General features: G+C 33.4%; 1 protein-coding gene across 2 annotated transcripts in view; it reads right to left on the bottom strand.

Annotated features, from left to right (window-relative positions):
• Positions 1-27,295, bottom strand: part of STK3 (serine/threonine kinase 3) — a 301,457-nt gene that overhangs the window by 158,257 nt on the left and 115,905 nt on the right. The gene's annotated exons all lie outside the window — the stretch shown is intronic.

Raw genomic sequence — 27,295 nt, 5'->3', positions numbered from 1 at the left:
CCATGTGACAGGCAGGACAGACAGAGAAAATGACAGAAGCATGGTTGTTGTTCGAGGAGTGCAAGACCATTTTGAAGTGGTATTTGAAATTCAAGAACATTCCCCTGACTTAACACCCCTTGACTCCTACCTGTGGGGGGGAACTTAAAGGATGTGGGGTACCGTAGAAAACTGGCTATACTGGCGGTACTTTGGGAAGAAACGGAAATGGCATGCACAGCGACACAAGTGGACATTTTGGTCAATGTTGCTCAAGCAGTAGTTCGCGATCATCAGAAGTGTCTGGACGCTGGTGGCAACCACTTTGAGCACCTCTTGTAATGGCAGAAGTCAAACATGACTTGTATTCATCTTTTGCTATCGGTATATATTGAGTATTACAATTTTAATAGTTGTTTCCTTTCTTAAAATGTCACCCTCTGTATTTACTATCTGGCCCTTTGCAGAAAAAGGGCCCTGTCTTTAGGGGGATGAGGGTAAGATGAGGGCTAAGATGAGGCCACTGAATCTGACATTAAGTGATCCCTGATAAATATGAAGAAACAAATTTAAATACATTTAAAAGAAAGTATATGTATATTAATAAAGTAGAGGCAATGAGTATAAGCTATTCTTTTAAGCAGTTTACTGACTAGGAAAAGACAAAGACCACATGGGAGCCTGTGGGGAAAAAGAGAGATTTTCTTGTTCTCACCAATCCTGCTCCTCCTGGAGTCACTCTCTCTCTTTCATTCTCTTTCATCACTACCCAACCAGCCTCCCAAACTAGAAACTTCAGTCATTTTGGTCACCAAATCCATGGATTCTAACTCCAAATATCTTTTGTACCCTCAGTTGCAGGCACAATGTTTAGTGTACGGCAGGTTCTCAATAAATGTTTATTGAATAAAAGAATGTAAGAGTACAGAACGTAGAGAGAAAAGATGGAGAAGAAAACAGAAAATGATTCTGTCCCAGCTCTACCCCTATTGGATCTTGGGCTTGGACTCAAGTTTTTTTTGTTTTTTCATAATTTAATATACTCGTATAAGAAACCCACAAGTGTTTTTTTGTTTGTTTTTTAACTTTTTAATTTATTTTAAGTGTGTTTTTCCCAGACCGATCAGCTGCAAGTCATGTAATTGTTTCAATCTAGTTGTGGAGGGCGCAGCTCACAGTGGCCCATGTGGGGATCGAACAGGCAACCTTGTTGTTAAGAGGATCGCACTCTAACCAACTGAGCTAATCGGCCACCCCTGGACTCAAGTTTTAAGTAAGAGTCTTAATCAAAAATAGAGGTAACAGTAGTGTTATTTTCTTATTTTTTAAACCCATCCAACTTCATTTATTAGTTATCATATGACAGCTTAATTGAGACATAAGTCACATACCATACAAAATACAAAATATATCCCCAATCTGTCCACCTCTCAATGCCTGTACCTTTTTATCACCTTGGTCCAAGCCACCACCATCTCCTCCAGACTACTGAAGAAGTAACCTCACTGTTCACCCTGCCTCCATCCTTGCTCTGCTACCACCCCTTCTCAACAAACAATAAGCCTTTTAAATCATATGTTAGACCATCTCAATCATCTTCTCAAAACCCTCCAATGGCTTCCTGTCTCACTCACAGTAAAAGCTAGAATTCACCATGGCTTATTAAGGCCCTAAGTGATGTGGTCCTCTGTTACCTGTCTAGCTTCATCTCCTACTGCTCTCCTTTCTTACCAGCTCCAGCCACATCAACCTGCTTACTATTGCTATTACACCAAGCATACTGCCACATCAGTTTTCTCTGACTAGAACACCTCGTGCCAGAAATCTGCCTGGGTCATTTACTCACCTCCTATAGATCTGTACTAAAAATAACCTTATCAGGGGGGAAAAGGTGAAGGGCAATAAGAGGTTCAAATTTCCAGATATAAAACAAATAAATCATGGGAATATAATTCACAGCATAGGGAATATAGTCAATAATATTGTGATAGTGTGGTAAAGTGTCAGATGGTTGCTGGCCTTACCATGGTGATCACTTCTTTAGGTATATAAATGTTGAATAACTATGGTGTACACCTGAAACTAAAATATTGTATGTTATCTATATTTTAATAAAAGTCTTGAAAATAAGCAAATAAATAAACGTCACCTTATTAGACAGGACTTTATTGACCATCCCACATCTAACCACAAACAACCCCATCATTTTGTATGCCTCTTATTCTGCTTTATTTTTCTTACATAGCAGTTATCAGCACCTGATATGTTATAGCTTTTTGTGTGTAATTTATTCTCTTCCCCAATACAATATGAGCAAGTATACGCAGGCACTCAATAAATATGGGATGAATTAATACAAACTCAGTCTCTCTCTCAGCCTTACTAAGATTTTCAATTTCCAAAAAGAAGGATTTATATGTAATTACCCTAAAATACCTTTAAAATGAATAAATCTAGCAAAGAGGCAGAACTGAATAGCTAATGGTAATGTATAAAAATGTAAGCTTGGCCTTCTCAGAAAAGAAGGAAGATTTGACAGTAAATGATTAACTACCAAAAGAATAAAGTATATATGAGAGGTACCTCCAAATAAACATGTGAAAAACTTTATAATAAAACTATATAATTAAGCACAGAGAACACGATTATCTTGCCAAGATTTGCTATCATTGGCAAAAATCCATATTAAACTCAGCTTCCCCAATTCCAGATACAAATGGAATTGTGAATTTGGCAACTCACCGGAGAGAAAGACTGAAGTACAATCTGGGTTCACATTAAAGTTACCTCATTCTTCTCAACTTAGATCTGACCCAGAGGAAAATTTTTAACAGATTGTGTTGGACTAGTGCCATACTATACTCAGTAAAGTTCAAAATTAGCATTTTAGATGCTAACCTAACGGATTTCTATTTTGTTTCCTTAAAATTAAAATGGACTAAAAATAAAACATGATGAATTATGGGCATAAAATGGATTATCTAAAGGAACATTTTGTCAAAGAAAAAGGAAATTATAACACCAGTCCTTCCCTCTTATTTCTTTTGATTTCATTCATGCAGTGTCTCACCAAGGCTAAACACATGGTAGCACTCAAGCTGTTAACTGATAAAAGAGAGATAAAGCTCTTCTTTTCTTTCAAGGTTTTTCCAAATTCAGAGATGTATAATATAGTCATGTCCACCTCAACCTTCCTAGTCATTAAAAAATGCAAAGAAAGTACTCAAAATTTTTATATATATACATTAACCATTTATTTTATACCTACTATGTCACAAAGACACTGAAGACAAAGACAGAAATTATACATGCTGCTCTCAATAAATTCGTAATCTAGTGAAAAAGTCAGACAAACTATAATAGAGTATGATCAATTCTATAATCTTGGGGTGCATGGGGAGCTAACGGAGCCCAGAGGAAAAGCTCCCAGGTTAGACTGTGTAGAAGAGAGATGGGAGAAAACGCAGGCAGAAAGAAGTAACACAGAACAGAAGGCAGCAGTAAGAACCTAAAATGTCTACAAGTGATAGTATGGTTAAAACATAGGGGATATCACATGACTAAAGAGGTAGGCAGAGGCCAAGGCTTTGTATAACACTCTTAGAGTCTGGCTCTTAACCTAGAGACAAATGAAAGAAATTGCTTTTTAATGGGACGATTTTAAGTAAGGGAGTAATATGATCTGCGTTTCATTTTAGAATGATCAATCTGGCACTATCACGAAGGACACTTTGGAAAGGGAGGGGGGAAACTGAACACTATTAGAACAGTTACGAGACTATGGAAATCCACAAGAAAAATTATAAGGTCTGAAATGAGATAAAGATGTATATGGAAAGAAGGAGATATATATGACAGATACTATGGAAGTAACATGGATGAAAACTGGTGAATAAGAACCTGAATTAGCTAAGCGACAGAGGAGTTGGACAGGAAGGAAAGTAATTGCAAGAAATTTAGGAGGCAGCATCAACAGGACTTGATGATTGATTAATGGTGCAAGACTGGACGAAGGGAGCATGCGTTCCAGATTTTCAACATGGCATCTGATGACAAAACAGTGAAAACAGATTTGAAGATATTAGATTTGAAGTGTCTTGTGACAGTACAGAAAAGATCATTATCTAAGCAGAAAAGATCATTATCTAAGCAGATAACTAGAAATGAGTCTAGAACTCAAGACACAGATAAAAGGAGAGCCAGGAGGTAGAGATATCGTGTAACTCAAACGGCAAAAGAGATTTAAGGAGAAGAAAATGGTTTCCAAAGCCAAACAGAACTAAAACTGTGAGCCATTTCAGTAGAGTGGTGGGGAAGAAACAGTCTGTTCAGGGGTAAATGGGAGGGAAGTGAGGAAACTGAGGCAGCAAGTACCCATTAGCCTTTTTATACATGGCTCTGAAAGGAAGGTGTGAGGCAGGGCAGCAAGTCAAGAGTAGTATGAGTCCAAAGGAAATCTGTTTGTTTCTTAAAATGAGAATAACCTGATCCTGTAAAGTCCCATAACAGAGAAGAGATAAGTGATGATGGATAGAGGATGGAAAACAAGGAGGTACAGACCATGCTCTTCTACTAAAACCAGAAAAGAGGGAAATGAGCCCTTAAAGTTCAGGCACATAATAGCCATTTAATCAATGTTTTTTTTTCTTTTTCTTTTTTAATTTTTATTAAATTTATTGGAGTGACATTGGTTGGTAAAATTACATAGGTTTCAAGTGTACAATTCTATAACACATCATCTATATATTGCATTTTATGTTAACCAATTACCTTTATAATGATAAACATCCTGTGCTTAGGTTACCTTAGAACTATTTTTAAATTTTTTAATGTAATTTTTGATGTACTTACATATTATATGTAGTAATAATTTTTGTTAGTATTACAGCTACTCTGTGTAGTCAATGTGTACAGCAAGTACTAAGTAACTGCTTTACAAAAATAATTTCTTTTAATCCTCACAAACACAATGAGAGATTATTATTCCATTTTATATCTCGGAACACAGAGGCATAGGGAGGTTAAATAACTTGGCCCTTAAATACTCAGCAAATAAAGGACAGAGTTGGAAAACAAACCCAGACAGCGTAGTTCCAAAGCCAATGTACTTAAACATCAAGCTATATATGGCCTCTCTACAGATAGATATAGAATACTTTGGTTCACTAAATTAATCTGAAGACAACATTTTCTATCAGAAAATATTTCTAGGTGAAAATAGAAGGAAAAAACTGGAGTTTACTGATCAGAAACTTGCTAAACAACTTATGATATAAGAAGAAAACCTAGAGAATAAATAGAGAAAACCTAGAGAAAACCTAGAGAAACATCTTACCCTTTACTTAACATTACTAAATACAGTTTTCTCATCTGTACAAATACGTATAGCAATGGTTCTTAAACGTTACCACGTATCAGAATTCCTCAGAAGGCTTATTAAAAATGCAGACTGCTGAACCCTACCCAGAGAGTTTCAGATTCTATCCTAAAATGGGGCCCAAGAATTTGCATTTCTAACAAGTGCTCAGATTATCCTGATGCTGCTGGTCTAGCAATCACATCTGAGAGCTACCCACTTTACAAGCATATTACCATATTTTGCTGTGTACAAAGCGCTCCCGTGTATAACACCGACCCACGTTTTAGGCCCAAACTTTCAGGGGAAAAAAACCTTTTGTTTTAATTTTTTAATTTGTTTTTATTTGTTTATATTTAGGTATTTGTTTTCTGCATTATAAAGGAATTTTAGCATTTATTTTTTAAGATATTATGGTACAAGAAATTTTATGTAACAAATAATTACAAAATATGGGAACAGATACAAGGTACAAGAAATTTTATGTACCGGTGACAAATTTACGATATTTATGCATCATAGAAGGCCAAGAACTCTTCGTTGTTCCAAGTTCGTTGTAAGTTCAACAAAACCGATGATCGGATTCCAGGGTATTATTTTGCATGTGGATATCGTTATTGAATTCTAGAGTTACACTTTTAACTCATAAGCATTAATAAAAGAATTAAAACATTTATATAGATACGGAATTAGTACTACCCTTATATAATGCGCACCCTTATTTTTCCCTCACAAATTTGGGCAAAAAAGTACGCATTATACAATGCAAAAGATGGTAACTCTGTAAGGATTAAGTGAGGTGAATATAAAAACAATGGCATATGGTAAATTAGAAGTGCTATCTGCAATTATTATTAATAATAAATACGATTAATAAGAAATATAATTAATCAATAATGATGAGCATTACCACTATCTACATAATTACTTAGATTTTTATGTGTTTTTACTCAAAGACAATAAAAAACTGACGTATCATTTTAAGATCACAATAACCTGCCGGCCAGCTCTATCTGCCTCTGGTGTCTTTCCTCCATCCAGCTCGCAAAACAGCCTTTCTAAAATGAAAACCTGGGGGTGGCCAGTTAGCTTTGTCGGTTAGACCATGATACTAATAATACCAAGGTGGCCAGTTCGATACCTGCATGGGTCACTGTGAGCTGCGCCCTTCTTAAAAAATTAAATAAATAAATAGATAGATAAATAAATAAATAAAATGTACATCTGCACATTGGCCCCTGCTATCTTTCCCATCACTTACAAAATAAAGTACAAACTTCTTGGCACGGCTTACAAATAGATCCCTTTGCCCACAAGCCACTGTCTAATTACTCATCTTTCAGTATGTTTTTAGAACATTATTCTTTGAAGATTTCCTTAATACACCTCTGTCTAATAAAGCCACACATTCTTTCCATGACTCCAAAGTACTTCTAAAAGAGAGAGAATAATAATGATAGGATCAATCAACATTTGTGGGGCATTTCCCAAGGATTTTGCATTAATTATTTCATTTAATCCTCATAACAACTCAGGACAAAGACTATAATTATTTTCACTTTACATATAGAGAAAAAAATGATATGGGGAGGTCAAATTTGCCCTAGATGATAAAACCAGCAAACACAAGGGCCAGAATTCTATGATTGCAATTACACTATACTAACAATTACTTAGATTGCTTAGTACTTGAGTGCTGTTTAGATAACAAATTTTTGAATTAAATACTAATCTAAATAGTTTCTTAATTCATTTTTACATTATTTAATATTTATTGTCTATTATATGCCAAGCACCGAGGAACACCAGATAAAAAAGGGGAAGACCCCAGTGCTCCTCCCTTGAGACATGCAATCTAGTGTGGAGTACAGACATTAAACAAAGCAAAATGGAAAAAAAAAAAATCACAAATATCCCAATAAATAAATGTTAAAGACAAAAAGTACAAGGTTCTCTGAAATCATAATGGAAAGACCTAACCTGTTATCTTTTATTTTCAGTCTCCTAATACAAGGGTGTAAATTATATAGAATATGACTTTTCAGACTGTCAAATAACTCCATTTTAAAATGACATTTTCAAAATCAAATTAAGTGATTAAATTATAAGATCAAAGTCACATGGTTAAAATTTTAAACATATTATTAAAAATTACATTAAAATTCTTCAGTTCTTTGCTCCCTTGGCAAATGTAGCTATTGCCTCTCTGAAACAGAATGTAATAAATATAAAATATTAATAAGATGGCATTTGAAGGAGTCTTGCAATATTAGTCATGATAAAGGTAAAAAAATATGCCAAGTTCCTGACAATCCTAGTAGTGTAGGAAAGTACTTTTGTTTTGGACAATGCTAGCTTTCTAAGATTAAAGAGGAATTAGATCCATGACTTAATATACTTCATTTGTAACATTAAAAAAAACTTCTTTCATAGTAAGTTTCAAAGGGAAACCAATATTTTTTATAGGTAAAAACTCCTGAAAGTCCAAATACTGATCTTACAAAAAAACATGAAAGGTAAAATCAAGTATGAACCAGGTCTGGATCCCCATATCTTCAGTTTCTATTTATCAAACAGAAAAATCTTTACAACTTTCTCTTTTCCTGTATAAGACCAAAACTATGCGATATTCTGTTTGTATTACAATTACACTAATTCAATGCAGGTCACTTGCTTTTTACTGAGTCCAGATGACATTCAGTAAACTAAACATGGGCCAATTAGTTAAAAGTGGTGGTGGGGGGGTAGAGAAAGGAAAGGAAAAGAGGAGAGGAGAGGAGAGGTGAGGAGAGGAGAAGGAAGAAGAGGAGAGAAAAGAAAGTGGGTTCTAATTGCCCCTTTGGGTAGTTCATACAGTGGCTACAGGGCATCACAGCCTGAACTTCATTTTGGCTAATACCAACCACACGCTAACATTAAGGACTAACATTTTTCATTCCTTTCAGATTTCTTACATTTGGAAATTCTAATTTAAGTACATTTTCTGGTGAAAGTGAGGACAGCACTTGAGCACAATATTGGTTTTCCCCACCAACTCAAATGTCTTATTTTGGAGCTACTAACATGGAATGTGCATATTGCCTAAAAACGTATAATTCTTTAAAATTGATTGTTTTTTACTTATCAGTTATAAATGAGTAAGTAAAATTTTTGATTTAGCTGATACATACAAGCAAAAAAAGATGCTGTAAGATTACAAACTTTAAAGATCAATATTTGTAATTTTAAATCAACTTAAACTATTATGTAATTAGGCATATGACAAACTGGGTAATAGGAAGAAATATTAATAACTAAAGAAGCAATAATTTTTTAATACCTTCCCAGGAGTTGGCATTCAACATTTTCTTATAGTCTATCTGTAAAGAAATTTAGTTTACTATTCCTTTTAATTCTGCTCACTTATATACACTGGGGTGCCAATAAAATGTACACACATAACTTGTATTCACCTTTTGTTATTGGTACATATTGAGTATTACAATTTTAATACAGTTTTTTTCCTTTCTTATAATGTGTATACACTTTTTTGGCACCCCTGATATGTATGTATGTATGTATGTATGTATATATGTATACGTGTATACGTGTGTGTGTATGGCTTTAAAGTCATAACAGAAGCTAAAATTTACATAAAATCACAATTTGAAGTCGTATTGCACGCCTACAAAAAAACTACATTAATTCCTCACTACATTTACACTTTATCAATCGCTGGTATTTTAAATTAAAACTATTCACTCACCATTAGTACAAAAATACAAGGCTCCAAATGTTTAAATTACCCTGATTTTTAAATTTTTATTTATTTTTAGCCTGATTTTTTTTAACTTGTATAAATTTAACTGAAGAATATTATGTTCCTGCAAGTGTTCGTGAATACAGAGATACAGTAATGGAGATGGAAATTATTTACTCTGAAAATCCTGACTGCATGACTGTTAAATCACTTACATACGGCCAAATGATCTACAAGGAAGCAGGGAGGTCCTGAAATTGTGTACTCATATCCATTTTCAACTACTGCACAGGTGACACAATCAATCAAGTCATTACTGAAACAGAATGGGAATAGAAGGCACTTAGTGAGTAAAGGTGATTTCTTTAGACAAAATGAAAAATAGACTATCACCATCTCATATTAAAAGGTAGCCAACAGCTATAGATTAAAAAGCATTTTCTACTCTCTATGGTATTCAGTAATGTGGGTCCAACTTTGGACACTATATTATATTCAACATATAGAATACAGATAAAAGCCTATATACAGAGGGTGCCAAAAAAATTTATACACATTTTAAGAAAGAAAAAAACTGTATTAATCATAATACTCAATACATACGGATAACAAAAGATGAATACAAGTCACGTTTGACTTCTGCAATTACAAGAGGTGTTCAAAGGGGTTACCATCGGTGTCCAGACACTTCTGATTACAGCGAACTACTGCTTGAGCATACGAGTAGATAACAATGCTTAAAATGTGCATGCATTTTTTTTTGAACCCCGCAGTATATATATGGAGATAAGAGATAGAGATAGAGATTATATATATATAATATTTCAGTAAGAATAAATATATATATATTTCAGTAAGAATAAATCCCCTAATAAAATTTCTTTAGCAAAGTTGATATTCTCTGCAGAGTTTAGCTGATGACTAAGGAGGAAGGAACAGCAGCACTATCTCTAGCACAGATCTATGAAAGGCCGGCAGGGGACCAGGCCCACCCCACGGGAAGAGCTCAGCCAAGCAAAGGAGGCATGTGTGGCGCATGAATTGGTTAATGGAGTGGCGGCCACCCAGTACAAGTGAAGAGGATCAGGAAGTTCATCCCACCCAACTATAAACGCATGAGAAAGGAAATACCCTGAAAAACTACATGAAAAGGAATTTATATCCTAGAACATATCTTTAAAGCTCCTATCTTTCTAAAACTCTTGATAATAGAGTATGCTATCAGAAATTTCCTCAACGTAAGTGCTTCCTATTTTAAAGAAATGCAATTTTAAGTACCATGGAGCATAAACATTAATACAAAATAGGCCTACAATGTTTACTCATTCACTTTGTGTAAGTCAACTCTATATATTATCCACACACAAAAAAAATAACAATACAATATGTCTATGAGCAACCCTAGATCGCATTAACTTTTCTGCATATAGAATTCACTGTTAACCACAACTCCTATATGCTTTTTATATCGTTAATCCATCTCTCTGCCCAGGACTGACCACCCTACCTTTCCTCCTTCATTGGGAGTGAGGCTGGGAGAATATTCAAACCTAACATACACATACGTTTATTTTCTTGGATAGAACCAAGCTTTATTCTGCAAGATTTTCTATATTCTGATTTTGCCGTTTACTAATATTTTACTATCCCTCCTTTCTTCTTTATATGTGCAAGTTTGAAAAACATGCTTTCTTTATCTTAACTCAAGTCATTTATAAAAAAATGTTCAACCTCTGAGAGAAACAAATAGAAACTCAACAGCATACTTCATGCATCTACTTACAACAGGTGAGGGAAGATTTCATAATGCAGATTATCACCCAAACTTGGGAAACCGGTTACATACCGGCAACGGGCCATGAGCGTACGTAGTTCAAACAACGTAATAGAAGCAAGCAACTACTATAGCTATTCATACTAATAAGGAATTAAGATAATCATGAGGCAAGGGAGTGAAAGAGAATAACACTAGCAAAGATAAAGGCAGTAGTGAGTTTAGAGTGCGAGAACAGCCTAATTATTTCTGAACAGAAAACCAGTATGGATAAATTAGGCAAGCCATGCCTATACTACCAAACTAAACATTTCAGACTTTATCAAATAGCCAAAGAGTTGAACAGGGAGCACTAAAGGGGGAGGGGAAAAAAAATGTCAATTTCACTCAAATATTCATAGGCGAATCCTCACTCATTATTAAATCAATAAGCATTACTCCCAAAACCTTGGAAATAATATACAATGAAATGTTGGGTGTATAAAAATCTTATTTAAAGTAGTACAGTAGTGCCCCCTTATTCCATGGAGGGTACGTTCCAAGACCCCCAGTGGATGCCTGCAACCACAACTATTACCAAACCCTGTATAGTTGACCCTGAACAACACAGGTTTGAACTGTGAGAGTCCCCCTACACACAGATTTTTTTTTTTCAATAAATACCTGTACTGTTTTCAATTCGAGGTAGGGAGTCCGAGGATGCAAAGGGCTGACTGTATGCATTGATCTACAACATTTTATATAAGAGACTTGAGCATCCATGGATTTTAGTGTCAGTGGGGGTCCTAGAACCAATTCCCCACAGATAATGAGGAACAACTATAGTAAAGTTTTCAGAGAGTCAAAAGTTATACGTGGATTATCAATTGTGCAGGGTATTGACGCCCCAACCTGTGTTGTTCAAGGCTGAACTGTATATATACTGTTTTTTCCCACACATACATATATACATACCTATGATAGTTTAATTTGTACATTAGTCACAGTAAGAGATTAACAAAAATAACTAATAATAGAATATATTGTAATAAAAGTTATGTGAATGTAGTGTGTCTTTCTCTGCATCTATCTGTGTCATTCCCTTCCTCAACACCCCACCCCCACCATTCACTGAACAAAGGAACGATTCACATCCCCAAAGGCGCTATACAGGACAGAGCTACTCAGAATGGTGTGAAATTTAAAACGTATGAATTGTTTATTTCTGGGATTTTCCATATAATATTTTCGGACCACGATTGACCACGGGTAACTGAAACCGAGGAAAGCGAAACTGCAGATAAGGGGGAACTACTGAAATTATATTTTTAGAAAAGAGCAAATGTTTTCAATATCAAATAAAAAATTAACAACAGGTTACATGGGCTATGGTCCAAAATATACTACTATACATTAAGGGAAAGGTTTACTGCTATAACATGTATGCATATAGCTGTAAAAATGCAATAGTTATGCTTGTCTGTAGAAACAATAGTCTGAAAATCACAATACAGATTTAATCCTCCTAAAATAAATAGGGTTTTAAAATGCAATACTATAACTGCTTCCATTTCAAAGTTAAAATTTGCTCTTCCTCTGCTGATAGTGATGACATGGTGATCCTATTTTTAGGATTTTTAGACTTTCACATGAATTTTCATACTTACTACTTTCAATCAGTTGCATGACTACTAATGTTTGGGGAGGAAATTTGCTGTTTTGTTTCTTCATTTGCTTTTCAAAACCATAAATACATAATTGTTCTTTATGTTTCTATAACTAGGTTTGATTTGAGGTCACTGATATCTTTGATTTTTTTTTTTAGTGTTTTTCATGTTAACTAAAGATTTAACTTTGTACAGCAAGGAATAAAGTAAGATCTTTCTTCAATTTTCAAATTTTGGTTTCTCATTTTAGAGAATGATGCTCCCAGTTGAAGGCATTCAAAGCTTCAAAAATTCTTCACAATCTTTCATCTTTTAAGTTTTCCTATGTTATTCCATATTCCTCTTATTCAAAATTGTGGCAAGGTTTCAAGGAAGGTGTTTCTTTGTAGTTCTATAATCCAATGAAAAAAATGTAATATAAAAAATGTAGTATTTAATAATGCACTAATGAAGCATTCCTTGTATTCATTTCTACAAATTTAATTTATTCTCAATCTATTTTATAATACCATTTTTCCTATAAAAATATTATCTTTAACATTTTCATTGTTCCCAATAAATAATGTTATAATTTACAACCTGCATTTATTATTAAAGTAACAAATTTAAAATCCCAAAGCACCTTCTTGAAAGGAATATTACAATATAATTTACTTCAGTTAATTATCCTTGGTCAATTGCTCCTTTTTCCCTTTGTATAAATATACTACAACTAACAAATTCCTATATAATCATAGTATTAAAATTTTCAAGCTTTTACATATTTTTATTCTCAGAAAGAAAACATGTGCTCAAATAAGTTTAACTATAAAATCAATTTTCTAGCTCAAAGAAAAAACATGAAACCAAAAGGATGATTAAACTATTTACCAATCTTAAATATTTAAGAGCATTACCATAAAATTAGTTTCATGACTTTCCAAATACATTCCTAATTTCCTTCAATTAGTATTAACTTTGTAGTTTACAATTCACAAACTTCCCAAGACTGTATCTTCCCACAGGAGGATTTCCCTTACTAGTGAATACAAAATGTTTACATGCTACTTAATCATAGATTGGTTATCGAATTTGTAAAATATTTATGTCTTTTATTTCCATTTTCTCTCCTGAAAATTGACTTTCGACCATTTCACTGTTTATTACTCTAAAGACCCAAACTGGCTAAGTTCCTCCTCCAAACCAGGAGCAGTTACTCTAAAGCAGGGGTGTCCAAACTGCCGCCCGCGGGCCAACTGCAGCCCGCAATCCATTTTTAATTGGCCCGCAGCAATTCCAAAAATATATTTAGTTTACTTAAATAAACCAGGTGAGGCAATACGTACTTCACCTCGAGTGAGTGGCCCGGCTGTTTGTGTATTTTACCACATATGGCCCTTGGTAAAAAACGTTGAAAAAAGTTTGGACACCCCTGCTCTAAAGCAAAGATGTCAGCTGACTCTAAGTTCTGTTGGAGCTCATCTACTAATTTGAGCATCAGTTTTAGACTACTTTGTCAAATCTGACCCAATCTAATATCAGAAGAATATTCTTAAATATTAAAGGTTCTATATTTGGTATATAAGATTTATTCAACAAATATTTATTAAGTAACTAGTATGTGCCAAGCACTGTTCTAGTGCTTAACATACATTAATAAATGAAAGAAATAAAAAATTCCTGCCCTCATGGAAGTTACAATAGTGGTACCAATTTACCATCCTGGACTTCAAATGAAGAATACAAAAATGAAGACATTGTCCCTTCCTTAAAGTATGTTTAATCTAATTATGGAAGCAACAACAAACTCGCAATATAATTTATCATATAATGCTAAAATACAAATATGTAAATGGTAGCAAAAAGCATATACAAAAAGTGCCATGGAAATCGAAAAGACACTCTGTGGAGACGTCACTGAGGATACTACCACAAAGATTACAATTCTCTGTCCTCATCAACCAAATAGAGGCATTCTTCTTGAGAACAAGAATCCCCAGGACAGAACAAGGTTTTACATCTAACTCTTATGATATCTCTTGCAAAGGTTAATAAAGCTGCTACTTTATCTGACCTTCATAATCTATGTCCCATTAGCATTTTCAATAGTAAATGAAAAAAGTAAAAACATTGAAGTATCTCCATTGTGGCAACTGTTAGTAGGTAAGAAAAAAGTTCTCTCAGGATGACAACTGAAACAATCTCTGTAAAGTTTTTAGATTAACTGTGGCCCTCAATAATCCATACCATTCATATGAAGATATTAGCTACCATTTATTAAGTGCCTCCTGTGACCCCTTACATACATTATTTCTAAGGCTTACATCTCTGGAAGGTAGATTATTGTTATTCCGCTATTTTGCAGATAAGAAAACTGAGGGTCAGAGAGATTATGTAATTTGGCCAAGGTGGTAGAGAGTTGGGCCAGAATAGAAACAAAATCTGTCTGAACACAAAATCAAGGGTCTGAACAGGATATCAAGGATCTTTTCACTATATTTCATAGCCTCTCACTCCCATAGAGAGTGTAATATTGAGGGATATTAATTCCTCCTCTATGGTTATTTTTAACCATTAGATAGAAAGATAGATAGATAGATAGATAGATAGATAGATAGATAGATAGATAGATAGATATACATGTGTAAACTAATCTAAAACAGTTTATATCCCTGTTGAAAATAGGATCACGTAAGATTAGAGAGGGGGAAGGGAGGGGAGAAGGAAGAGAAGGGGAAGTGAGGGGGAGGGGAGAGAGGGCGAGAAAAGGAGAAAAGGAAAGAGGGAGAGAGGGGGAGAGAGGAAAAAGAGGGTAGAAGGGGAGGGAAGGGGAAAGAGAAAGGCAGATAGGAAGAGAGGGAGAGGAGGAAGAGGGAGAGAGGAAGAGGATGGGGGAGAGGGGGGAGGGAGAGAAAAAGAGAGGGAGAACAAAATATTGAGTACGTTATCCAAAATTGTTTAAACCACTCCACAGTATTCTTGTACCTACAAGGGCAAGTACATAGCTATTTGATTGACATTATTTCAAAAAATGAAAGAAAAAAATAAGCATATCGTGAAATCTTTGTAACAACTTCATTACCTCAAATACTTCATCTCCTACCACTGTCCCTCTGGCTCACTCCAGCCACACTGGCCTCCTAGGTAAGCCTCAAAGAGCCAAGCATCCCATCTCATACACAGGCTGTACTCTCTGTTCCCTCACCCCAGATATCCACATGGCTTGCTCTTTTGTGTCCTTCAGGCCTTTGCTTGAATGTCTCCTTCTTACAAGGCCTCCCCTATCGTATTTAAAAGTGCAACCAGACCTTCACATTCCCCATGAGCATTTTCCAAAGTGCTAATCACTGTCTAATACCATATATTGTACTTGTTTCATTACTGTATGTCTAATCCAACTGGAATGTAAATACCATAAAGGCAGGAATTTTTGTTTTATTTGTTTCAGTGCTGTATCTCATGCCCATAGAACAGTGCCTAGCACTCAATAAATATTTATTGATTGAATAAATGAACTTTATTATTTAGAACCTAAAGAGGAATTGAGTTAGATTTTATCACTGCTGTGGAATTTAATCATGGCTTCTTCAAAAGTATAGCTCTGCTATTTGGTACATATTGAAACTCCCCATCTTGTAAAATATTTACCTCCTTAGTCTGGTCAACAATCTTTGTTTTGCTGCTTTTTAGAAGTATAACACAAAGAGAAATCAAAAACATTGATTGTAAAAGTCAATGTTTTAATGAAACTAAACTTGTATGAGTACAGACACCCACATTAGTTCTCACTTCCAAAAACTGTTATTAATAAACACATAATCTTTTGAAAGACACATACATAAAGAACTAAAATTAAGATTTTATTTGATGGTGTGCCTTATATTAAATGGAAATCAACACCCATTATATATGAATGCATTTGTTTAATATTTCTAAATCATTAGGAAAACTTCTGAGAAAACTGATCTCCTTCTGCCATAGAGACTAAATACTTTTGTGTGACTTCTGTGACCAAACATTTTATTCTAAGACATTCACATGAATAAAGCATCTCAAATGCGATAGGAATGACAATGCCACATCTTACTTAAGCTTTTAACTATCCATGTCATTTATGTTTAACAAAGAATCTCTTATCCAAAACTATTATTTAAAAATCTTTTTCTCAACAGTAACCTTTCCCTCCTAAGTTAAATGAAGGCATGTGACAACCCCCAGCTATTATACAACTTTTTTATTATATCAATTAAATAATTAACTGATACCAGCATCTTTTAATACCATCCTTACACATTTTGAAAAAGTAAATAACCTAGAGATCAAAATACACAGTAAAACCATAGGAACAGCAGTTTTTCATTGTCAGCTCTTTCTATATAAACACTGAATGCAATTCTATGGAAGTATGGCTCCACATACTAAGATGAGGAATATGTCTGTTTACATGTGTCTCTTTCCTGCTCTAGATTATACTGAACCTGTGTGTGCCTCTGCGGTTATGATTTACTGCATGTTCATATTAAAGTCCCATTTCTAACATTTAAACACATAGCCACAAAGACCAATTACAATAGTTACTAGTACAACCCCTGGTATACCAAAAATTTGGGAGTTCATAAAATTAGAATTGATTGTTTATGAACAATTACAGGTACTGAGATTATTTAAAACATTTCGATTTTTGTTTTGCTCTGCTGAACCAGACAGTCTCATTTAAACAACAGAACCAGATGCAGAGATTTAAATATCAACTTCTAATCAAAAATCACCACTAATGTCTTAGCAGGGTGGCCATTCCCTTACTCATTAAAGAGTCCTGTAAAGGTACAGTGGCTCTGGAAGCATGGTGGTATTAAGTTCAAAATACTTTTAGAATAAACAAAAATATGTCAATAAACAAACATGTTTTGGCCAGCAAAAATATGTCAAACCTGGACTTTCACAGCTTAAAGCAACATGTAATGTCTGAGAAATAATTGCATGTTTCAAATACTATGAAGTAAATAAGTGCATTTTTTAAGTGTATAAAGCTGCTATAGGCTAAATGATACATATACATTATACTAGAAGCATTTTCTTGCTAACCACCAAATTAAATACTAAACTGTAGTGAAGGTAAATGAATCGATTAGAAAAATTTAAATGAATATTTGCAAGTACCCACATAATGTCATAAACTGTGAGCTATTTTAAGACAGACTGTGTCTGATTCATTCATCTTTGAATTTTTACCAGTGCTTGAATAAAAGGCTGATATTCAGTTATATTGACTGACTGAATACATGAATGAGTATAACATAAAGATAATTATGTAATAAATTTCTGGAAAAAGATTAGTCTCACCACTTTTCAATGTCAACTTAAAGAAAATTGTATCTTTCCAATAAAGGTTAAATCTACCTTCAACTCCTAAGAATCAATGCTACAAGGAAGGTTAAAGGCACAGTAAAAAGTCAGTCTGCTGGACATAAGCATACTATCAGAGTGCTATTCCTAAACTCTTCAATGTAAAATGGCAACATACTATCTAAGATTGGGAATGTATTTTATAAAGCCAGCATGTTGTTCCTTTAATTCAGTGCCAGTATAATATCCTGCAATGAGATTTTATAACTTCTTCATATAGAACTGTATTTCTCTTATTAAATTATTTCCCAAATATTTCCCAGTTCTTAAAACTACTTTGATCCGTCCATGTGGTTACAAATGACAGTATTTCATCTTTTCTTATGGCTAAGTAATAGTCCATTGTATATACATACCACATCTTCTTTCTCCAGTCATCTACTGGAGGACACTTTGGTTGTTTCTATGTCTTGAGTGGTGAACACACAATGCAATATATAGGCGATGCATTATAAAATAAAATTGTACACTTGAAACCTTTATAATTTTACTAACCAATGTCACTCCAATAAATTTAATAATTTTAAAAAACTACTTTGAATTGGTTTTTTCCAATTTTTCTTTAATAAGACTGTTATCAGCATTGAGAAAGGCTAGTGATCTCTGTGAGCATACAATCATACCTATAAAACAAAATACATTTTGTTCTCTTCTTTTCTAACATTATACCGATTATTCCATTATATTATCTTACTGAACATCCTAGAACACACAAAACACTGAATAATAATGATAGTAGCGGGCATACCCGTTATTACATATAGCTTTAACATTTCAATGTTAAAATAATGTTTGTGTTTGTTGTTTTCTATATAAATATTTACTATATTTATGTACTTAGGAAAAATTGTTGAATTTTATCAAACTTTTCTTCAGTATCTATTGATATAACCCCCGAATTTTCTTCCTTCAACTTGAGGAACTCTATACGCATTGTTCTTTTATTTCAGTCAGAGTAAATATTTTTGGTTAAAGGCTATTAGTATGTCCTTTCCATTTCAAGAATTCTTATTTAGCATACTTTTAGTCATTCTATTAGTAATCACTGGGATGTGGCAACGTATATTGAATTGAAAGGTTTATTGCATATAACTGTTTCTTCTCTGGAGGCCTTGGTTCTAATTTATTTGCTGTTTGGATAGAACCTGTCCAAGCATTTTCCTCAAATGGAGTAAATGAGAAATACGGTCTATAAATCTTTGAATACATAAAAAATATCTTTCACTCTCAGAGATGAATGGAATATACACTTTGTAGTATGCCCTGTTCTAGGCATTGGAGATACAACAATCATGAAGAAAACATTCCTTGCCTTTAAAAAATGTACACTACCAAAAAAAATGTACACTACAGCTGAGGGAAACAGACAATAAGCACGTAAATGAATAAATAAAATATAGTTATTACAAACTAAGAAAAGTAATAAGGAAGGAAAGGAAAATGATGGTAAAGTAGAAGAGCTATATATTACATTATTATATTATATTATTATATTATGTTATTTATACAGAATAGTAAGGAAGGATCTCTCTGGTGGTGACGGCGATGATGAAGAGGAGGGTGATAATGATGGTGACAACAGCAATTAACCTACACATAGTGCTTTTTAAGTGCCGGGTCCTTTGTTAAGTACTGAACACATAAACTCATCGAATCCTAAACAACCCTATGAGGGAGTTAGTATTAAAATATAAAGTGTATTATATGTTTAGATTCCACCTTAGAATATGTGACTGAAATAATTCCTCACATCTATAGAAAATGTTTTAATTAAAATGTTGTTATATCATCCTATTGGTCAATAATTGGTCAAAGTATTCAGAATTAAAATGCTACAAAAATAGGCACTGAGAGTATGTTAACGGGATTAAGATTTCTTTCTAAAACTAAACTAGAATTATACAAAATGAAGAAACAAATTCTCGGTAAAAATGTAAATAAGCCTGGGATGTCTGTATACCACCTCTCTGTACCAACATCTTACTGACTCCATTACACACAATCTCTCTTTAATTTTTCCAATAAACCTGTGATTCCAACAAGCTTATTATGCCCATTTTACTCATATATACAAGGAAACTGAAGTCTAAGATAATTAATATGTTACCTAAAGTTACATTATAGGAAAACTAGGAGAAGATGTAAAAACAGAAATTTGTATAGATGGCATGATCCCACAGACTATTATATTCAAGAACATCAACTTACTACAGGTAATAAATGAGTTCAGCAAAGTTGTAGGATATAGGGTAAATCCAGAAAAAGTGCTTCCCTACTGAAGCTGGATTGTGCGGTGGAAAGAAAAATGGGCTGCGGAGTCAAATATGTTTGAGTCAGTCAAGCAGACTAGCCTAGGAGTTAAATGAAAAGTGTGTGTTGTGGAGATTAACATCTGCACGGTTCCTGTTGCAATAATCACAGGGGTAAGCACCAGTGACAAAGCTGCTCAGCAACAATAGCAATCTAAAGCAATCCTAAACTGTCTGATCAAACAGCTCTGTTCCTGGTTTGGAGACATCAGGGCAACCATCTCAACTATGTAAGAAGAACCCTAACTCTCTAAGCTCCCGTTCGCTTCTCTTTTTCTCAATAAAAACCACCTTCACTCTGTTAACTACCTCACTCTTCTTTCTTCCCTATTTGACTCTTTTTCTGAATTCTTTCCTACTACCTCTCTTCTTGTTTCCATTACTTTAATCAAGTACCCCTTTTTGAACTGCTGTCTTCTCTCCCACCAGTTTGATTTTGAAAGCATTCATCTATAACTTCATTACTTCCAAATATATCTTGATCTCAAAGACTGTATCTCTTCTTTAATACTAGTAATTTAAGGACAATTTAGACAACTGCCTATGTTATAGAGTGAAAATGGACTCAAAACACTGATCGGTGTATGTTAAAATATTATATGGCTTTAGAAAAAAATTATGCCCTAAACGTAACATATTAAAAATTCTTTCATACAATTTATTATTTTGCAAAATTCAAAGAGTAAAATATAACATACTTAACAAATTTAACAGGTAATCTAAGAAGATTAGCGTGAAAAAGAAACTCAGCATTGCTTTAGTGTCCCTCAGCACTACATTTCTTTTCCATTTGCACTTAATAACACCTCACATATAATAAACGATTCACAAAGGAAAGACAAATCACTGGCAGTTTACTATCGTGGGAATCAGAAACCAGCAATCACACAATGCTTTTAATTCTTATATTACTAAAATTTTATTAGAAACAGATGTCAGCAGCATAATTTTAATGGAATTAGTTAAATTTTCTTTCACTTTCATAACAAATTATGCATTGCTCAGTTGAAAAGTTATGTCATAAGCCTTGAGGCAGTGTTAGGTGCTATAACTTAAACGGGTGCATTGCAGAGTTTGTGTGCTATTCTGAAAGAATTTATTAGCCTCATTATTGATAATTATTTAACTGGTAAAGTCCCAGGTTCTTTTAAAGCTTCCAATCAGTTAAATGTCTAAGGAAACTAATAAAGTAATTCAAAGATCTTTAAATTCAAAGATCATATTAAAAGATAATTAATATGGCAATATATAAATTAGCAATATAGCAGCAAAACAGGTGGAAATTATAACCATTAATATGACTTCCAAAGGACAAGGTAGGCAAATGGTCTATGTCCCTAAATAAGCTAAAGCCTAAAGAAATTTTGTGGATGAAAAAGAAACATAATCTATACTTAAAAAAATAAATGAAGAGGATGAATGAATAAACAAAACGTGGTATTAACATACAATGTAATATTATTCATCCTTAAAAAGGAAGGAAATCCTGTTATCTGCTAAAATATGGATGAACCTTGAGGACATTATGCCAAGTGAAATAAGCTGGTCACAAAAAGACAAATACTGTATGATTCTATTTATATGAGGTTATGTAAAATAGTCAAATTCATAGAAACAGAAAGTAGAATTGTGGTTACTAAGGACAGGGGTGTGCAGGGGAAATGGGGAGTTGTTTAATAGGTATAAAGTTTCAGTTTTGCAAGATAAAAAAAAATCTGGATATCCATTGCATAACAAAGTGAATATACTTAACACTATTGAACTGGACATATAAAAATGGTTAAGACAGTAAATGTAATCTTATGTATTTTTATAATTAAAAATTTTTTAAATAATGGAGAGTGAAAAATAGAAGATGTGTAGCAAAAATTTTCTTACAAAGAAATCTTGCAGATACAACAAAGTTGTGTGACAACGTTAAGAAAACTAAAAGGTTTTAATATCTGATGTTCAGTGCTTCAATAGCTTGCAGTTGATAGGAGACATACATTGGCCAGTAAGTGTTTACAGCATATTTTGGTAAGTACTGTGGTAATTATATCTATATAATGATAAAACTCCGCATTATTGGGAGTGGGTGGGTGTACTTACAGGTATTGAGTACTACAGAAAAGGAAGTCTGCTGGAGTAGAGATGAGGTTGTACAAGGTACAACCTCTAATCAGAGAAAGTAGCATGTGTAAAGGGATACAGAACATTCTGGGATCTTGAATAGCTCCCAAGGGCTGTAGCATGGAGTGTGGGTATAAATCATGAATATATGTGGTGGTGCTAATGCTGGAGAGAAAAGTAGTGTCACAAAGACTTGCATTTTTCCTGGGTGTTTAAATGTCTTTCCCCCTAAAATTATGGGGAGCCCCTGGAAAAATTAAAGCAGAGTGATGGGATCTGATTTTTTGTGTTTGGTTATATCACTAATAGTAGCAGTGTAGGAAATGGATTAGGGTGGGGCAGGAACCAAAATTAGGAAGACCCATTAGGAAGCTCCCAATAATTCAGATAAGAAATGATACCCTCCATTATGGTATTAGCTGTGGTGACAGCGCAAAAGAGATTCAAGAGATATAAAGGCGGTAAAATGAACAAGGTAAGTGTTTTAAAACCACACTGAGCCAACCTGTCAAGTTATGACTATATGCCTGGGACAATGAAGAAGTATCTATAGATTTACTCTTAAATCACGTCACAAATAAAGTATTACGAAAATACAACAATAAACACACACACAAAGGGTTAGCACTTGAACCACAATCCTGGCCTCCAACGGAACTGGTACAATGTTACCACACTCCAGGTCTCTATTTCTTCATCTGTCCAAAGGCAATCATAGTACCTATCTGATCTCATACAGTTAATTGCAAGGATTAAAGAAAGTAATTTATACAGAACTGTCTACCAAAGATAAATGTTAATATTTATGATAATACTTCATAAATATACATTAATACTATTGCTATAAAAAGGTCTGAAAATAGATATTGCACATTTTAAACACAAACCTTGCTTTTTTTCAGAACCAGGTCTTGACTTCTTCACACCCAACTTTATTTGATTTGGGTACATACATGGACACCGCATAATGTGTTCTCTTCAGGGATAATTATACGAGTATTACTATGCATAAGAAATGCTTTCCATACTGATTGACAGAGAGATGAAAAGGACTAACAATTTCAACAAAAGTATAAATGATCATGAGGTGAGAGAGAATAATCTCTGGCTTTGGGCATTTCTCTTAGAAGTGTTTAGGTAAAGTAAACAGCATAACTAATAGTGTAATAATCCTCAGAACATAGATCCCAAGTCCTACCCAAAACCCCACCAGGACACAACACTCTTGCAATTATATGTACTCTACTTTCTTGCTGGGGCACTCAGCACTCAGAAGGCAAATTCATAGAAAGAATGAAGTGTAGAGATGAGTATGCAGTAACATTAACTTCCTACAATGTGTCAGACACTATGCAAGGCTCTTTCATCTAGCTTCATTTAATTCTCACAACAACCTTGAGAGGTATCATTTTCTTTTTTACAGATGATAAAAAACTGAGGCTAACAGAGGTTGTTACTTGCTTATGTCACAGAGATAGTACGTGGTTTAGAGAGGTTAGAAAGCTAAACCTAAAGGTCTGACTTCAAAGGTAGTTCTTCCCATTTTACCACACTATTACCCAATAGTGTGGTAAAATGGGAAGAACTGCCTTTGCAGCCAAATTTTTAAAATTCCACCAGGGTTTATATCTCACTGAAGGTGCTGGTTATATAAGCCATCAAGACGTATAGGGAATGTCAACACACATTTTTCCAGTCCCTTCTAGATGAATGAACACAATAAAGAAGTAAATTTCTCCTAATAACTGGTTTAAGCATGATGAAAACGTATTGCTTATACAAATAGCATTCTATTACACCAGAATGATCTCCTAACCCTGACACAATGGTTTTGGCAAATGTCAAAAATCATACTAAGAAATTCTGATCCATCCAAGGACATTTTCTACATTAGCCTAGTAGTACAGAGAGAAAAAAGTAGTATGTAAGTAAACTTGGGGGAAGGGGGTGATTCCTCGGCCACATGCTCCTCATTAAGAAAAAATTTTTATATACTATAGGAAAAGAAATCTTATATTAAAAAAAGAACAGTAGAAAATCACTTTTAATAGAGGTCAAATATTTAGCTTCTTTGTTGGTTCTGTATAAAGCTCTACGTAATCAAATCAGGTTTAGGGATTCAGCCTCCTATAAATCTCCATGGCAGGAGATAGAACCTATATTAAAAAGCACCAGCAAATATAAATAAAACAAAGATTCTCTGGTTTATACACTCAATTCTTTCAAAGTAAACCAAAATTTTCCCATATGAATTTTCCTTTGAAAAACAAAGGAATAAATCCCACTTGATCAAGGAAATTGCCAAAAAAATACATGTTAATCTAACATGGCTGGATTAGTTTGCCTTTTACAAGACACTCAGTTCTGGTCTCTGGACATGGGAAATTAATCATTTTCAGCCACTTGTTTTACTGTATGTAAGTCTGAATTACCCACAACTAAAACAGACAGAATAATGACATTTCATGATGTCTCAAACACATGAATCAATGACAGAAGAAGGAAAAAAGTGCAGACCCTATTAGAAAAAATAACATTTGTGTCGGCTTTATTTCTCTTCCACAGGAGTCTCAAGAGTGTAAACCCTAATTCAAATAATTTGATTCCTCAGAACCTTCCAGAAAGAAAGATCATGCTGTCTTTTTGCTTTTTTTTAAAATCTCAATTGTCAGTATATGAATGACAGGAAACATAGCTTTCCAAGATGACGTTCTCAGTCCAAATACTTTATTGCTGTAGTTACTTTTCTAATTTCTAATTCTAATAAAAATTTTAGCATAACTAAGAAAGACAAACTAAAATTACTCAGATATTTTTATGCAAAACTTCCAATTGTGTGTCCTAAACTCTTTTACTCCAAAGTGAGTTCACAAACTCTGACAGATGTTTTATAACTCTGTTTAAATATTTAGTCAGTAAAAGGATGAAATTAAAAAAAAAAAAACTCAGAATGATTTCATTCTTCTCAAAAACCAGGGTGGTCTATGGGCAATTTTGGTACCAGTGGTGTTGCCGGGGGAACAAAATGAAAACAGGTGCCATCAAATTCAAATTAAAGATTTAGTTCTATTTTAAACCACCTTAAACAATGTTTCCATAAACTTTCTAACTGATACTACTATAAATTTGACAATATTTTATAACAAGAAAAGGATTATAAATTGTCTGTAGACCATCAAATTTTAACTGTAACAAAATTAGACTGATTGGCAACACTTCCTTTTAAAAAACTTTCTTTCATTAAATATGCAGCATCATTTAAAAAATGGAATGAATATATAATAAAAGGCAGGTCAAAATAAGGAAAGAGAACAAGTATAAACTTTGACAGTCTTTTTTGAAAGATTTTACATTGTTTTGAATCTATGCATTTTTAAAATTAAAAATCAAGCACAAAACCATTTAAATTCACAACACATAAGGAAAAAGTGATGTAATTAATAACATTATGAAAAGCTTTACCATTCTTCATAAACCTAATTGTGATAAAAGCTTTATTGTTAAAAACTGAAGTTTCCACTATAAAATATCCAATAAATTTTATTATTTATTAGTATTTAGTATTGAAAGAATATAAGTACTTGGCTTCTACCATTAAACAGCACTTTTTTTTTACTCCTAAAAGAGATGAAGTGAATGCTTCTTAATATAAAAGTTAGTTGGTGTTTTAAGAAATATATTACAGTATTAATCATTTTCTTACTTCTTTTATACCATAGCAGTAACAAAACACTATTTTGTTCAAAGTTCTTTTTCTATGAAATTAGCTTATAAAAACTTTTAGATAGATGATATTGCAGGTAGGTTGACGTTCTTGATAAGATTCTATAAGAGTCTTTCAGAAAGCATTAAGTACTTTGCTCCCAATGAAGATTCTAGATATATAAGTAAGATGAGATGTACATTCTGCAGCATTATTAATTTAATTAGAAAATAATATTTCTCTTTTTATCAGTTTTGAAACTTGAAAATTTTTTCAACTTGTAGGGGCATTTCTTCTTGCACAGATGATAGTTCTTTTATTCTGATCATAAAAAATCAAATTCCATTGTCATTTCAAATCTTTCAGACAGTTCAAAGTTTTATTTTTAGCAGTGCTCTGGGGAAACACAAGTTGGTTCATTAGTGTGGAATCAAAACTTACAGTCAGCTCCATTAGTTGGATACTTTCCAATTCTTAACCACACTGAGGATTTCATCAACTAGTTTCCCAAAAAACTTCATGTTCTCAGTATTAATAGATAAATGTCTTTGAAACTAATACTTCTAGTTTAAAAATTTCCCCCAATTAAATATTTGCAAAAATAACAGAAATAGAATCTTTTTTCAGATTAGCACTTGTATTTGAATCATAAAAGAAAAATATATAAAGTTAACCAATGTAAAACTTCCTTCACAGTTACATTAGTTAACGTTTCAAATAATCTCACTTGTGTATAATTATAAAATTACTGTACTGGTCTACTGCTTACTTTGAAAGTGATTAATCAAAGTCAGAGAAAGCCAACCATCAACTGAAGTGTGTTTCGAATTTCCTTCTCATAGAAATGTCAAAAAAAGATGAGCCAATTTTACTTTAATTAAAACCTCATTTGGAAATATGAAATAAATGTTTTCTATTTAATTCCAATTATATTTCAATTGTGTCCAGCTTTCCAACTGCTTCTGCTACTTGATTACCCGTGCCAAATTACTCTTTTCTTATGATTCATGTAAACAAACTTAAAATCAAAAGACTTGGATATTTATCTAGTAGGTATTCAGTATTTTACATCTTAATTTAAATCAAAAAAGATCTCATTAACAAAAAACTTAACTATAAATAAATGTATCAATTCATTAATGGCTTATTTATCTCTTAAGCAATGCATTATCTAAGAATAAATAATTTAATCTTTAAATTTTAGATATCTTAATTTTTTAATTTTTTTCTTACATTCTCCACTATCTCATAAAGACACAAGAAATCTATTGGCCTACATTTCTAATTCTGAA

The sequence above is a fragment of the Rhinolophus sinicus genome, linkage group LG12, assembly GCF_036562045.2.
Source record: "Rhinolophus sinicus isolate RSC01 linkage group LG12, ASM3656204v1, whole genome shotgun sequence".
NCBI lineage: Eukaryota > Metazoa > Chordata > Mammalia > Chiroptera > Rhinolophidae > Rhinolophus > Rhinolophus sinicus.
The sequence above is the reverse complement of the archived record's forward strand: the minus strand, read 5'-3'. Positions and strand labels throughout refer to the sequence as shown.